Consider the following 11,815-nt stretch of genomic DNA (forward strand, 5'->3'; position numbering starts at 1 on the left):
ATATGACTGTGTCCAGTCTCTTCATGGACTCCCACTGACCAGTCAACAGAAACAGGAAGGTACCTTTTATCCAGACACCGAGGCCTCGGAGATTTCAGATTCCCATCAGGACCAGGAACAAAGAGCGTGTCCTAAAGGTTGCGTTCTTGATGATTGCATTGACCCCGTCACAGCATTCGAGGGCCCTGGAACGTCTCAGGTTGGCCACCCCTTTGAATCCATAACAGGGACAGCAACTGCTTCGGAGGCTGGTCTGGTCTTAGATCCCAGGGCCACTCCCTGAGATCTCACTGGGGCCTCCAAATGTTGTAGCCGCCAGCCCCCGAAAGACACACGGACCACCAGAAATCAGTGAGTTATAGGAAACACGTTCTTTATTCAGCCAGCTGGCTCTGCCAGGGATATGCAGCCCCCAAATTAAGCAGCCCCGAAACGTGGAGTATAGGGTTTTTAAGCCCTAAATTCCATTCCTCATTCTGTCTTAAACACAAAGGTCTATTTTTCTCCTATTCACTATCTGTCAACCCACAGGTCCATTGTGCGAGAGGAGGTATAGAAGCAGAAAGCTTATTGTTAGAATGTTATGTTCCCATGGGTGATAGCCTATGTTCCCATGGGCGATAGCCAAGCAGTAATTTTCCAGCCAGCACAACATAATTATTTTTAAAAGACCTTGAGTAGTTTTTTTGTTTTTTTTTTTCCCCCCCGTGGGCTTTTTGCTTTACTTTTTTTTCTTTGAAAATTCACATAACTGAGCAAGTAGCTGGATATACTAAGAATCCTGCGGAGGTTAGGGAGTAGACTGCACAGACAGAATAACACAATTTGATGCTGGAGGTAAAATAAATGTCTGTATATCTAAATAGCAACTTCTCTTTAAAGCAAGCCCTACCTCATCTGTCTTTAGGACCCAGATAATGGTAGGTCATTATTGCATATCGATAATACACACTATTAAGCTCCATGTAAACTCTGAAAATACCAATCAAAATTCAGATCCAATCTCAAAGAAGACTAAACAAGGGATCACCTTCAGGACAAAACTTGCAAAAGCAGATAAACTATAATGAGCAACAGTACTATTTCTTTGTTGTTTTTAGAACGATGGATAACAAAGCACTAATATCATCTCTGAAAAATGACTTGTTATAAAAGCTTGCATAAATAGAAGAATATTTGACATGACACTTCACCAAAAATTTCAATGTACATTTAAGGATTCTTTAGGATTTGATGAAGAAAAATTAACAGTGATTCACATGGCTATTTAAATTGCTTAATGAATAGATTTGGGATTAAAATTAGATTAGTTTAATTCTATTAAATTTCAGCTATTTCTGTTTCAACTGAAGCTGGAGCTCATTGCTTAGATAATTATCATAAATGTTAACAGTAAAAATTCTAGGTCACTGTGTAATACAGGAATTTTCCATCCTTTTGGTTTTGTTGTCTCTGCTTTAGGTACAAACAGGACTATTTATTACCAAGATGGGAAATCTGATAGTGACTGAATTGAAGACTTTTTCTCAAGTATTGTTTATATTATATCATCTAGATATATCACTTGCAATCTTAGGTTTTCAGTTACTTCCATTCTAAATCTGACCCATTTATTTCTACATTCAAAACTTTCCAATTTTTACTATTTTTTTTTCTCTGCCTTAAGGGAAAATAGTTTTCACTTTTAGGCAAAAGTAAAAAGCAGACCAAATATTCTAAATCAGTAGTTTCGAACTATTTTAGTAGGTAGTATAACTTATTTATAAATTTTCTTATAGCAGTTTTAGTTTCACAGCAATACTGAGCAGAAAGTAAAGAGTTCCTGTACACTTTCTCCACCTCCCGACACACAGCCTCCCCTACTATCAACATCTTGCACCACAGTGGTACATTTGTTACATTCATTGAAGCTACATTGCCACATCATTATTGCAGTATAATATTTTTAACTGAAATTTTTCTATGAATTTCAATGTTAAACTGTTTCCTCAGGTAACTTAAATATCAATTGTTTGAAAGAGAATATTATATGGTTTCAGAATCTCTGAAAACACTTCTGATTCAATTTGCAAACAGGGTTCAAAATACCAGCTGTAAATTTTAAAGCATTAATTATATCACACTTGTCATCAATAAATAAGAGCTCAAAAAAACTGAACTTTGTAAATTAATAAATTTTTCTTTATATATTCCATTTTTGTTTTTATTTTAAAATTATTCTTAGAAAATTAAATTTGAATAATTGGCATAGACTGAACGTCTCTTTACATATTTATTTTTCAATTAGAGTTGACATTCAGTACTAGATATTACTTTCAGGTGTACAGCACACTGGTTAGAAATATATAATTTATGAAATGCCTCCCCGCATTAGTCTAGTACCTACCTGGCAGTATACATAGTTATTAGGATAAATACCCAGAAGTAAAATTGCTGGGTCAAATGATAGTTCTATTTTTAAGAAACCTCCAAACTGTTTCCCATAGTGGCTCTACTGAGTTGAATACCACCAAAAGCGCATGAGGGTCTTTTTCTCCACATTCTCACCAACGCTTGTTTTTCAATTTATTGATTATAGTCATTCTGACAGGTGTGAGGTGATATCTCATTGTGGTTTTAATTTGCATTTCTCTGATGATTAGTGATGTCGAGCATTTTTTCATAGGTCTATTTTAGTAGGCAGTATAATTTTATTTATAAATTTTCTTATTATAGCAGTTTTAGGTTCACAGCAATACTGAGCAGTATGCCTATTGGCCATCTGTATGTCATCTTTGGAGAAATGCCTATTCAGATTGTCTGCCCGTTTTTAATTGGATCGTTTGTCTTTTTGGTGTCGAGTTGTATTTCTTTATAAATTTTGGATATTAACCCCTTATCAAATGTATCATTGACAAATATCTTTTCCAATTCAGTAGGTTGTCTTTTTGTTTTGTTGATGGTTTCCTTTGCTGTGCAAAACCTTTGTAGTTTGATGTAATCCCATTTGTTTATTTTCTTCTTGTTTCCCTTGCCCGAGAAGATATAACAGAAAATAATATTACTAAGAAGTCTACAGCCATGCCACCCTAAACAAGCCCGATCCCATCTGATCTCAGAAGCTAAGTAGGGTCAGGCCTGGTTGGTACTTGGATGAGAGACTACCTAGGAACACCAAGTGCTGTAGGCATAAAAAAATAAATAAATAAGGGATTGTAAGCTGACAAGGTCCTTGGAATCTGTGGGGTCAACCAAGGGTTGGCTCACCTAAGAAATTTAAAAAATATATATTACTAAGAGCAATGTGAGAAAGTTTACTGCCTATGTTTTCTTCTAGGAGTTTATGGTTTGGGGTCTTACATTTAAATCTGTAATCTATTTTGAGATTATTTTTGTATATGATATGAGAATATTGAGTTTTATTTTTTTGCATGTATTTGCCCAGTTTTTCCAACACCATGTATTGAAGAGACTGTCTTAACTCCTTTGTATATTCTTGCCTGCTTTGTCATAGATTAAATGACCACATAGGTGTAGGTTTATTTCTGGCTTTCTATTCTGTTCCATTGTTCTGTGTGTCTGTTTTTATAACAGTACCATGCTGTTTTGATTACTATAGAATTGCAGTACATTTGATATCAGGTAGCATGATACCTCCAATTTTATTCTTCTTTCTCAAGATTGCCGTGGCTATTTAGAGTCTTTTACGGTTTCATATAAATTTTTGAATTATTTGTTTTAGTTCTGTAGAAAATGCCATTTGTATTTTGATAGGGATTGCATCGAAACTATAGATTGCTTTGGGTAGCAGAAACATTTTAACAATGTTAATTATTCCTATCCATGAACACAGTATATGCTGTGTATCATTTCTTTGTATCTTATTCATTTTCTTTCTTCAGTGACATAATTTTCTGAGTAAAGGTCTTTTACTTCCTTGGTTAAATTTATTCCTAAGTATAATTTTTATGCAATTGTAAATGGGATTGTTTACTTAATTTCTCTTTACGATAGTTCATTATTGGTGTATAAAAATGTAACTAATTTCTGAATATTAATTTTATATCCTGCTACTTCACTGAATTCATTTATTAGTTCTAACAGTTTTTTGGTGGACTCTTTAGGGTTCTGTACATATAGTATCCTATCACCTGCAAAAAAATGACAGTTTTACTTCTTATTTTCCAATTTGGATGCCTTTTATTTTTCTTTTCATCTGATTGCTGTGACTGGGACTTCCAATACTATGTTGAATAAAAGTGGTTAAAGTAGACATCCTTGTCTTGTTCACGATCTTAAGGAAAATGCTTTTAGCTTTTCCTGTTAGAGTATGATGTTAGCTATGGGTATGTCATATATGGTCTTTATTATGTTGAAGTATGTTCCCTCTATTCCCACTTTGCTGAGAATTTTTATCATAAGTGGATGCTGGATTTTTTCAAATGCTTTTTCTCCATCTATTGATATAATTATATGATTTTTATCTTTCAATTTGTTGATGCTATTAATTGATTTCTGGCTATTAAACCAACCTTACATCTCAGCAATAAATCCCACTTGATCAAGGTGTATGATCTTGTCAATATCTTGCTAAATTGGTTTGTTAATATTTTGTTGAGAATTTTTGCATTTATGTGCATCAGTAATATTGGCCTATAATTTTCTTTTATTTATATTGTTTTTGACTAGTTTTGGAATCAGGGTAATAGTGGCCTCATAAAATGATCTTGGGAGCCTTTCTTCCTCTTGAATCTTTTGTAATAGTTTGAGAAGAATAGGAGTTAATTCTTCTTTGAATGTCTGATAAAATTCACCTGTGAAACCATCTGGTCTGGACTTTGGTTTGTTGGGAGTCTTTTGATTACTGAATTGATTTTATCAGTCGTAATTTGTCGGTTCAGATTTTCTGGGGTAATTTTTTTTGTTGTTTTTTTTTGACTGTCCTAGAAGATTGTATGTTTCTAGGAATGTATGCATGTCTTTCATACTGTCAGTTTGTTGGAATATAATTGTTCATAGTATTTTCTTATAATTCTTTGTATTTCTGTGGAATCAGTTGTCATTTCTTCTGTTACATTTCCAATTTTATCTATTTAGATCCTCTCTCTTTTCCTTGATGAGTCTGGGTAAAGGTTTATCAGTTTTTAATTTTTTTTCAAAGAACCAGCTCTTGGTTTCATTGATCTTTTGCATTTTTTGACTCTTTTTTCTTTTTTGCTCTAATCTTTATTATTTCCTTCCTTCTTACTTTTGGCTTTGTTTGCTGTTCTTTTTCTAGTTTCTTTAAGTGTAAAGTTAGATTGTTTATTAGAGATTTTTCTTGTTTCTTGAGGTAGGCCTGTATTGCTATGAATTTCCCTCTTAGGACTGCTTTCTCTATGTCCCATAGATTTTGAGTCATTGTGTTTTCATTTTCATTTGTCTCAAGGTATCTTTTGTTTTCTTCCTTGATCTCATTGCTAACTTACTCATTGCTTAGTAGCATGTTATGTAGCCTTATTGTGTATGTGTATTTTTCAGATTTTTTTTCTTGTAATTCATTTCTAGTTTTATACAATTGTGGTCAGAGAAGACACTTGATATGATTTCAGTCTTAAATTTACCGAGACTTGTTTCGTGGCCTAACAAGTAGTTTATCTTAAAAAAAAAAATGTTCCATGTGCACTTGAAAAGAATGTATATTCTGCTGCTTTGGAGTGAAATGCTCTAAAAATAATTTAATCCATGTGGTCTAGTGTGTCATTTAGGGCCATATTTTCTTATTTATTTTCTGTTTGGAAGATTTGTCTATTGGTGTCTATGAGGTGTTAAAATTCCTTTTGACGACTTTAATTACTGTCAATCTCTCCTTTTTTTGATCAATATTTGCTTTATATATTTAGGTATTCTTATGTTGGGTACATAAATGTTATTAGGGTTATACCCTCTTATTGGATTGATTCCTTTATCATAATGTAATATTATTCTTTGACTCTTAATTTAGGTTTTGTTTTTAAAGTCCATTTTGTCAAATATAATTATTGCTACCCCAGCTTTTTATTTCATTTTCATTTGCATGAAATATATATATATTTTATATCTTTCGGTCTGTGCGTATATTTCAACCTGAAGTGGATCTCTTTTAGATAGCATATATATGGGTCTTGTTTTCTTATCCATTCAGCTATTCTATGCCTTTTGATTTAATCCATTTACATTTAAAGTGAATATTGAAAGTCACATAGTTATTGCCATTTTATTATTCATCTTTACGTTCTCCCCATCATATTGTTAAAAAAAAAAGTCCCTTTAACATTTCTTGCAATCCTGGCTTTGTGGTGATGAATTCCTTTAGCTTTTTCCTGTCTGGGAAACTCTTTATCTAACCTTCATGTTTAATTGATGATCTTGCTGGGTAGAGTAGTCTTGGTTGTAGGGCTTTGCTTGTAATTCGTTTGGATATTTTGTGCCAGTCCCTTCCAGCATGCAAAGTTTCTGTTGAGAAATTAGCTAACAGTCTTATGGGAACTCCCTTGTAGGTAACTAATTGCTTTTCTCTTACTGCTTTTAAGATTCTCCCTTTGTCTTTAACCTTGGTATTTTAATGATAATGTGTCTTGGCATGGACCTCTTTGGGTTTATCTTGTTTGGCACTCACTCTGTGCATCCTGGATTTATCTGTCTATTTCCTTCACCAGGTTAGGGAAGTTTTCAGTCATTATTTCTTCTAATAAATTCTCAATTCCTTGCTCTCTTTCTTTTCGTTCTGGTACTCCTATGGTGCAAATGTTGTTATATTTGATATTGTCCCATAGGTCCCTTAAGCTATCCTCATTTACATTCTTTTTTCTTGTTGCTGTTCTAATGGGGTAATTTCTGCTATCTTGTCCTCCAAATCGCTGATTTAATCCTCTGCTTTATCTAATCTACTATTGATTCCTTCTAGTGCATTCTTTATTTCAGCTATTCTTCATTTCTGTTTTTTTTTTTTTAATTGTTTTTGTCTTTTTATGCCTGTGGCCACTTGCAAAAGTCTCAGATCACATTGAGGCCAACTGCTGCCTTTCTAAGGCCCACAGACCTCTGAGATTTGTTCAGGAAATATTGCAGCTTGAGCTGGGGCTGGTTGCCTGCCACCAAAGGTGTCTTCAGAAGTACGCCAGCCTAGGCCTGTTGACTGCTGCTGAAGGAACCTCCAGCTTCAAGCATGGGACAGGGCTGGTTGCCCAGCCAGAAAAATGCCTCAGGCAGTGCTCAAGTTGGGTGGGGTGAGGTCTCAGGGAGTCACAGGGGCAGAGCAAATGAAGTTCTCCAGGCCAGTACAGCTTCATATTTGGCTGTGTGTCAAGAAGGCTCAACACAGGCAAGATGGCACCTGTCTGTAGGCTACACAGGAGGAAAGGTCCACACAGGGATAATAGTGGCTGTCCCTGCAGCCCTTGCCCTGAAGCCACACAATTCAGTCTTTCCCTGCATGTCTTTGGTGCCTCCCGAGTTGCTGTCCCTTTGCTGGAGCCCAGGATGAGTGCCTGCGAGTGAATGAGTCTGTGTGCAGGCCCTTTAAGAGGATGTCTGGGTTTTCAGCAGCCTTTCATTTCACCCGGATGGACAGAATCCCTGCTGATTTTCAAAGCTAGATTTTGTGGGGACTCCTCTTCCCAGCACTGGAAGTCTGGGTTGGGGTGCCCCGGTGTGGGGCTGGGGCTCCTTGTTCTTCTGGGGGAACCCCTGTAGCTGAGATATTTCTTCTGATGTTCAACTGCCACATGTTGGTGTGGGGACAACCTACTTCATATCTCCATCCCTCCTACCAGTCTCGATGTTGCCTTTTCTTCATTATAGGAATTCTATTCAATTCTATCCTTAATTATAGGAATTCTATTCAACTAGTCTTCAGATTGTTTTCCAGGCTGATCTATAATTTAGTTGTAATTTTAATGCAGTCATGAGAGGAGGCAAGCATAGCATTTACCTACTCTACCATCTTGACTGGAACTCCCCTGGACAGTTCTCAATAAATAACTTTTCTATATCTGTATAAGTGGTATTTATATCTTATTTATAGAGTAGCCTTTTGTTTATACAGCATAATGTTACTTTAGCTGTTAAGCATTAGTACATTTATTGTTCTGTGAAATTATCTTCATAATCACAGCCTTGAAACTCCTTGGTAATCAGAGAAAGTCCAAATTTAATTGGTCTGCTGCATCTTCAAGTCCAAGGAGTATTTTTTTTTTTCTTTTTAAGCATTGAGTTTTGGTTTGAAAAAAATATAACAGTGGCAGCAGCAACAACAGAATAATCATATGTGTTCTAATTACCATTATTTATGCAGACACTGCAATTAACTATTCCAAATTTCTCAGTATTTTACTGTTCAAAATATACAAGTTCATTAAATAACTTTTTATTTTGTACTCTTTTGAATTTTTGTTTACAAAATAATGGTTTGTAATCTATAGAGATTAGAGGCTTCAAGATATAAAGCAAACATTAATTGTTGACTAGGCTCCTAGACTCAAGATTAACCTAAAGTATTTTGACAACAATCTGACTCTTTATTATTCCCTAAATCTGAAGTGATTGCAACTTTACCTTTCTAATTCAATTAATAAATTGAATGCATGGGTTTGAAATAAATACAAAGAGATTGAGCACACACTGCAATTAATATACCGACTCAAATCTAAGGAAGCATCCATTCCCAGTAAAGATGACATGGCACACAGGAGAAGACTGGTAATAGTGAAACATAAGATAATGAAGATCAGGAAACTGAACAGTGCCAGGATGACATTTCTTAGCCTCATCTGGTAGAATCAATACTAATTATTCAGGAAGGATTAGATGTTACCAGGCAACTTTGGTTTGTATGCTATTTTACTTTATTGTCTCTATATTTACAATTTTGTTGCCTATTGTTATAGTCAGAGATATTTTAGTCAGGGATCTCTACATTACAGGGCCTTAGGCTAGGATGAAAGTGCTCTGTCTTATTTTAGACTTTGCAAATTCAAAGCAGCAAAATAGGGAAATGTGAAAATGGGGCAAAGAAAAATGAGAAGCATTAGGAAGTAATACTTGATTGTGTTGGCTCTCACTTCACTCTAAGCTATAAAGAGACACAGCATATTTCTTGGAGGTACATGTGCTAGACCCAGGAGACTTTTCTTGATGGCTGCAAGGAAAAACCATATATCAGAGCAGTCCGAAGGAGATAGGGAATTGATCTGCCTAGTTCTCTCCTATCTCCTATTTCCCATTGGTCAACTACCTTCAATTTCTGGGTTTCATTTGATATTTAGTCCCTTCTATGGTTGTTTGGGATGCCAGATCTTAACATTTGTAGTGTTATATTTCATTTAAGCTCAGAAGTGGTAGCAAGAATCAGAAATTCTAGGCATGTGGTTGGTCAGTCTGACTGTACTAGAGGGCAAGGGCAAAGTCCTCATACAGGGTAAGTGATTGGTTGGTGATAGGGAGCAGAGATCTGTCTCATCAGGGGATTGGTTGGGCCTGGAGGCAAGTGAGGCAGAGAAAGCAAACAGCTAAGCATTTAGGGAATCTAAGGAAGTGCCTACGTCTTATTTAGATAGGAAAAAAAAAAAAAACAACCTAGATGGGACATTTTAGTTTGGTTAATTTATAGAGAGTTTGTTGTCAAGGGTGTTTATTTAAAAAGCTTATTCTATAAAGGTGTGGGTGAGTTATAGGGGAACTATAAGCAATAGTAAAGGTATTCAGAGATAGCAGCAATAAAGCTGCCACAACTCAGTTCAAAGGACATGAAGAGGGAGCTGTTAATAGAATCTAGAACAAGAAAATCTTGGAGACAGAACACCTTGAGAGGAGAAACAGCTTTGATCAAATGACAAGCAGTTTAAGAAACTGTCACAGCCAAGAGGAGTCTAAGAAGACAACTGAATGTAATATAGTATTATATTATAGATTCCCTAAATGCTTAGCTGTAATATAGTATCTGGATAGGATCCTGAAATGATATTCGAGAATATCTCAAATTTGAATGAATTATAGACTTAAATTGATAATATATTAATGTTGACTAATTGATTATTAAATATCGACTATTGATTGTTACAAATATACCTATTAATGTAAGATGTTACTAAAGGGAGAAACAATGTGCAGAATATTTGGGAACTTTGTATTATCTTCATAAATTTTCATAAATCCATAACTGTATTAAAAAACAAAATTTATTTTAAAAATCAATAGAAAAAAATCACACACTATATAAATCAGGATAACTAAAGCTACCTGAGATATTTCAATTAGAAATAATTTTATATCATTTGTTTATGCATATAGAACCAATCAGAGAGCACAAGTTCAAATACTAAACCTGTCCAAAGGATAGGATTATAGTTTTAATTTCTCATGAGAGTTATTTTTCTCTCCAGAGCACAGGCTTAGACAGACACCTTTCCTGGTCTTCTGCTAATGTCATTGTTTCCCTGACTCTCCCCACATCCCTTATATTAAAGTATAACTTTTTATAACTTTCCAAAATCCTGGCTTCAGTGGTGTTCAGTTCCAACTTATGTGGATGATTCTATATTCATGTCTTTTATTCTTTTTGTGGTCATTAAAATACAAGGACTAGCAGTGGCATACTCTTTTCTCTGATTTTCCTCTTTTACTTCTTGAAGATTGTGAAGCAGACATGTGTCACTGTTTTAAATCATACTCTTTTCTAGTTTTAAAGGCTGTTGATTTTCACTAATCGTTGGTTAATAATGTACAGATGCTTTCACAGAGTGTATTAATACTTTAAAGCATTAGTAAGAATTTGAAATCTCCAGTGCATTTATTAGGACATGGGGTCAAAGAGGCTATCACCAGCCTTTTCTTTTTTCTCTAGCTTTCATATGTTTAATTTTCTTTAATGTCATTATTTCATCTAAATTACCTTTACATATTTCTGGAATCAGCCCTCAGAGTGGATTTTTTTTTTGTTCTTTATACCAATTATATTTTTTCCCTGCTCAAATAAATGACAGTTCACTTTGTACCTATTTGACACCGTGATTGTTGGATAGTAAATAGTAATTATGCATTAAAAAATCATCAATTTGTTTTCTATTAAATTATTCAGAGGTTATTCTTCTTAAAATGAAAGAAACAACTTTATCTGAACAAAGTCTCTTTTGAAATAGCTCTCAAAATTTAAATCATCATAGCAAATAAATTAAGACACATGGTCTAGTGATGACAATTTCATAATTAATATGAATGTGTGTATATAGAGCAATTGATAGATTTTTAGTGAATATTGCTGTAATAGTCCATTGAAATTCAATATTAAGATGTAGATTATTGTCTTGTCTAGCAGCCTCTTTTGCTGTCTCAAAAGAAAGTGATATTATATTTTTTCATAGAAGACAGGCCTCGAAGACTGTATAACTAATTTCCTGTACAAAAACCCTTCTTTTTTTTCATAATGCTAATGTAATCATCTAATATTAGAAATATCTATCTGAAAAATCTAGTGCTTTGGGACATGCTCAATGGATCTCTTTTTTCAGAATATTTAAACTACTAAGTTTCTTTAAATTGAGAGTATTTATATTTAATTCTTTAAAACTTTTGAGAATTTATTCGTTATTGAGAATTAAAAGCTTAGAGTATAACTAGATTGACCAGTTAATCTTCTATTTTCCTGTTCTATGTAGACAAAATGAATCAACATTTCATTTTAAAAATAATTTTAGTACTTATATTTCACTAAAAAATCAAAATAATGAATACATCCAATAAGTGGTAAGTCCTTCAAATTTAGATACAGAATATAGTAATTTTTATTTAAAAGGCATTAATAATTTAAAGTGGAGCCATA

At 34.1% G+C, this 11,815-nt stretch overlaps 1 pseudogene; it reads left to right on the forward strand.

Annotated features, from left to right (window-relative positions):
* The first annotated feature begins 3,050 nt into the window (after positions 1-3,050).
* LOC112484207 lies at positions 3,051-3,169 on the forward strand (annotated as a pseudogene).
* Positions 3,170-11,815: the final 8,646 nt, after the last annotated feature.

This window comes from Pteropus alecto, unplaced genomic scaffold (genome assembly GCF_000325575.1).
Source record: "Pteropus alecto unplaced genomic scaffold, ASM32557v1 scaffold237, whole genome shotgun sequence".
NCBI classification, from domain to species: domain Eukaryota; kingdom Metazoa; phylum Chordata; class Mammalia; order Chiroptera; family Pteropodidae; genus Pteropus; species Pteropus alecto.